We start from the raw sequence: 5,000 nt of genomic DNA on the forward strand, positions 1-5,000 counted from the left end.
TCACCGGAGCAACCAGTCGCCGGACAAAAATCGCCGGAAGGCATGCACGCCCTGTATTTCGTTCGAGGGACGTTGGCCGGGGTGCACGCAATGGGAGGCCCATCGCGCACACCTACTCCCCCCGTGGGGGGGGAGAGGGGGTGCCGGACCACCACCCCCTAAAGAGCATTAGAGATTTTACAGATATGCTACCAGTAGACGTTAAAATGTCTGAAACGGGGACACTTTTTCCAAACAAGCAAATCCCACACCGAGGGTGCGCAGGTGCCGATGGTGGTCGAGGCATGTGCCCGCAACAAGGGCCAACGTGAGCCGATGGTGGTCGAGGCAACCGCCCGCACCAGCTCGAGGCATGTGCCCACACCAAGGCCCGGCATGTATCGATGGTGTTCGACGTAGGGGCAATCTTCTGCTGATGGTGGTCGAGGCAAGAGCCCGCACCAAGGGCCAGCGTGTGCCCATGGTGCTCGAGGCAACCGTCCGCACCAGGGCCCAGCGTGTGCCGATGGTGGTCGAGGCAACCGCCCGCACCAGGGCCCAGCGTGTGCCGATGGTGCTCGAGGCAACCGCCCGCACCAAGGGCCGGCTTGTGCCGATGGTGTTCGAGGCAACCGCCCGCACCAGGGCCCAGCGTGTGCCGATGGTGGTCGAGGCAACCGCCAGCACCAGGGCCCAGCGTGTGCCGATGGTGGTCGAGGCAACCGCCCGCACCAGGGCCCAGCGTGTGCCGATGGTGGTCGAGGCAACCGCCCGCACCAAGGCCGAGCGTGTGCCGATGGTGGTCGAGGCAAGCGCCCGCACCAGGGCCCAGCGTGTGCCGATGGTGGTCGAGGCAAGCGCCCTCACCAAGGCCGAGCGTGTGCCGATGGTGGTCGAGGCAACCGCCCGCACCAGGGCCCAGCGTGTGCCGATGGTGGTCGAGGCAAGCGCCCGCACCAAGGCCGAGCGTGTGCCGATGGTGGTCGAGGCAAGCGCCCGCACCAGGGCCCAGCGTGTGCCGATGGTGGTCGAGGCAAGCGCCCTCACCAAGGCCGAGCGTGTGCCGATGGTGGTCGAGGCAACCGACCGCACCAAGGGCCGGCGTGTGCCGATGGTGTTCGAGGCAACCGCCCGCACCAGGGCCCAGCGTGTGCCGATGGTGGTCGAGCCAGGAGCCCGCACCAAGGGCCGGCTTGTGCCGATGGTGTTCGGGGCAAGCGCCCGCACCAGGGCCCAGCGTGTGCCGATGGTGCTGGGGGCAAGCGCCCGCCCCAGGGCCCAGCGTGTGTCGATGGTTATCGGGGCAACCGGCCGCACCAGGGCCCAGGGTCTGCCGATGGTGCTCGAGGCAACCGCCCGCACCAAGGCTCAGCATGTGCCGATTGTGATCGAGGCAACAACCCACACCAGGGCCCAGCTTGTGCCGATGGCGGTCGAGGCAAGTGCCCGTACCGAAGGGCAGCCTATGCCGATGATGGTCGATGCATGTGCCATCACCATGCGTCATCATGTGCCATTGATGGTCGAGGCCTTGGCCGAAGTTCGATTTTGAGCCACGGTGCCCATGCTTGGCTCCAGCATGTGCTGGTGCCGCATTTTTTTCACTCGGGACAGCATCGCCGGAGCATCGCCGGAGCATCGCCGGAGTACCGCCGGAGAACCTGACCGGCGGCATTGGGGTTCCGGCGATTGGGAGGGGGGCCGGGGGGGTGTGCGCAAATGATGTGCGATGGGTGCTGGTACTTGGCCTTGTGTTGGCCCCCTATCCCTCATCAAACCTCTGAGAATTCACACCCCCTTAAAGAGCATTTGAGATTTTACAGGTTTGCTACCAGTAGCCGTTAAAGTGTCTGAAATGGGGACACTTTTTTCAAACGGTCACAAAATCTTCTCTACTTCGAGTTTTTAGCTGAATTTTTTTGTGCATGCCAACAAAAATAGAAGGATCATGCCTACAAAATTTGGTGCCAAAAATCCTTATAAAAAAATTTTAAAAAATCCCGAACCGCAAAAAGTTTCGAAAATCGTGAAAAATAGAAAACGAGTCATCTTCCAACGAAACTTCACGTGAAGGCTTAGGGGACCATTGTATGAATTTACAAGCCATAAAAATGGCATTGGCACGACAGAAATTTGAAGATGTGCCTAAACCCACCAGGGCCCAGCGTGTGCCGATGGTGGTCGAGGCAACCGCCCGCACCAGGGCCCAGCGTGTGCCGATGGTGCTCGAGGCAACCTGTCGCACCAGGGCCCAGCGTGTGCCGATGGTGATCGAGGCAACCTGCCGCACCAGGGCCCAGCGTGTGTCCATGGTGGTCGAGGCAAGCGCCCGCACCAGCGCCCAGCGTGTGCCGATGGTGCTCGAGGCAAGCGCCCGCACCAGGGCCCAGCGTGTGCCGATGGTGCTCGAGGCAAGCGCCCGCACCAGGGCCCAGCGTGTGCCGATGGTGGTCGAGGCAACCGCCCGCACCAGGGCCGATAGTGTGCCGATGGTGCTCGAGGCAACCTGTCGCACCAGGGCCCAGCGTGTGCCGATGGTGATCGAGGCAACCTGCCGCACCAGGGCCCAGCGTGTGTCCATGGTGGTCGAGGCAAGCGCCCGCACCAGCGCCCAGCGTGTGCCGATGGTGCTCGAGGCAACCTGCCGCACCAGGGCCCAGCGTGTGCCGATGGTGCTCGAGGCAACCTGCCGCACCAGGGCCCAGCGTGTGCCGATGGTGCTCGAGGCAACCTGCCGCACCAGGGCCCAGCGTGTGCCGATGGTGCTCGAGGCAACCGACCGCACCAGGGCGGAGCGTGTGCCGATGGTGGTCGAGGCAGGCGCCCGCACCAGGGCCCAGCGTGTGCCGATGGTGCTCGTGGCAACCGACCGCACCAGGGCCGACCGTGTGCCGATGGTGCTCGAGGCAAGCGGCCGCACCAGGGCCCAGCGTGTGCCGATGGTGGTCGAGGCAACCGCCCGCACCAGGGCCCAGCGTGTGCCGATGGTGCTCGAGGCAAGCGCCCGCACCAGGGCCGAGCGTGTGCCGATGGTGGTCGAGGCAAGCGCCCGCACCAGGGCCCAGCGTGTGCCGATGGTGCTCGAGGCAACCGACCGCACCAGGGCGGAGCGTGTGCCGATGGTGGTCGAGGCAAGCGCCCGCACCAGGGCCCAGCGTGTGCCGATGGTGGGCGAGGCAACCTGCCGCACCAGGGCCCAGCGTGTGCCGATGGTGATCGAGGCAACCGACCGCACCAGGGCCGAGCGTGTGCCGATGGTGCTCGAGGCAAGCTGCCGCACCAGGGCCCAGCGTGTGCCGATGGTGCTCGAGGCAACCTGCCGCACCAGGGCCCAGCGTGTGCCGATGGTGCTCGAGGCAACCTGCCGCACCAGGGCCCAGCGTGTGCCGATGGTGGTCGAGGCAACCTGCCGCACCAGGGCCCAGCGTGTGCCGATGGTGGTCGAGGCAACCTGCCGCACCAGGGCCCAGCGTGTGCCGATGGTGCTCGAGGCAACCGACCGCACCAGGGCGGAGCGTGTGCCGATGGTGGTCGAGGCAAGCGCCCGCACCAGGGCCCAGCGTGTGCCGATGGTGGTCGAGGCAACCTGCCGCACCAGGGCCCAGCGTGTGCCGATGGTGCTCGAGGCAACCGACCGCACCAGGGCCGAGCGTGTGCCGATGGTGCTCGAGGCAAGCTGCCGCACCAGGGCCCAGTGTGTGCCGATGGTGCTCGAGGCAACCGCCCGCACCAAGGCCCAGCGTGTGCCGATGGTGATCGAGGCAACCGACCGCACCAGGGCCCAGCGTGTGCCGATGGTGGTCGAGGCAACCTGCCGCACCAGGGCCCAGCGTGTGCCGATGGTGGTCGAGGCAACCTGCCGCACCAGGGCCCAGCGTGTGCCGATGGTGGTCGAGGCAACCTGCCGCACCAGGGCCCAGCGTGTGCCGATGGTGGTCGAGGCAAGTGCCCGCACCAGGGCCCAGCATGTGCCGATGGTGCTCGAGGCAACCGACCGCACCAGGGCCCAGCGTGTGCCGATGGTGCTCGAGGCAACCTGCCGCACCAGGGCCCAGCGTGTGCCGATGGTGGTCGAGGCAACCTGTCGCACAGGGCCCAGCTTTTGCCGATGGTGATCGAGGCAACCGGCCGCTCCAGGGCCCAGCGTGTGCCGATGGTTATCGGGGCAACCGGCCGCACCAGGGCCCAGGGTCTGCCGATGGTGCTCGAGGCAACCGCCCGCACCAAGGCTCAGCATGTGCCGCTGGTGATCGAGGCAACAACCCACACCAGGGCCCAGCTTGTGCCGATGGCGGTCGAGGCAAGTGCCCGTACCGAAGGGCAGCCTATGCCGATGATGGTCGATGCATGTGCCATCACCATGCGTCATCATGTGCCATTGATGGTCGAGGCCTTGGCCGAAGTTCGATTTTGAGCCACGGTGCCCATGCTTGGCTCCAGCATGTGCTGGTGCCGCATTTTTTTCACTCGGGACAGCATCGCCGGAGCATCGCCGGAGTACCGCCGGAGAACCTGACCGGCGGCATTGGGGTTCCGGCGATTGGGAGGGGGGCCGGGGGGGTGTGCGCACATGACGTGCGATGGGTGCTGGTGCTTGGCCCTTGTGTTGGCCCCCTATCCCTCATCAAACCTCTGAGAACTCACACCCCCTTAAAGAGCGTTTGAGATTTTACAGGTTTGCTGCCAGTAGCCGTTGAAGTGTCTGAAACGGGGACACTTTTTTCAAACGGTCGCGAAATCTTCTCCGCTTCGAGTTTTTAGCTGAATTTTTTTGTGCATGCCAACAAAAATAGAAGGATCACGTCCACAAAATTTGGGGCCAAAACTCCTTCTAAAAAAATTCTAAAAAATCACGAACCGCAAAAAGTTTCGAAAATCGTGAAAAATAGAAAACGAGTCATCTTGCAACGAAACTTCACGTGAAGGCTTAGGGGACCATTGTATGAATTTACAAGCCATAAAAATGGCATTGGCACGGCAGAAATTTGAAGATGTGCCTAAACCCACCTACCACCCGATCG

The sequence above is a fragment of the Durio zibethinus genome, unplaced genomic scaffold (genome assembly GCF_047325235.1).
Source record: "Durio zibethinus cultivar Kanyao isolate XHJ-2024 unplaced genomic scaffold, ASM4732523v1 HiC_scaffold_2, whole genome shotgun sequence".
In the NCBI taxonomy this organism is placed as follows: Eukaryota; Viridiplantae; Streptophyta; class Magnoliopsida; order Malvales; family Malvaceae; genus Durio; species Durio zibethinus.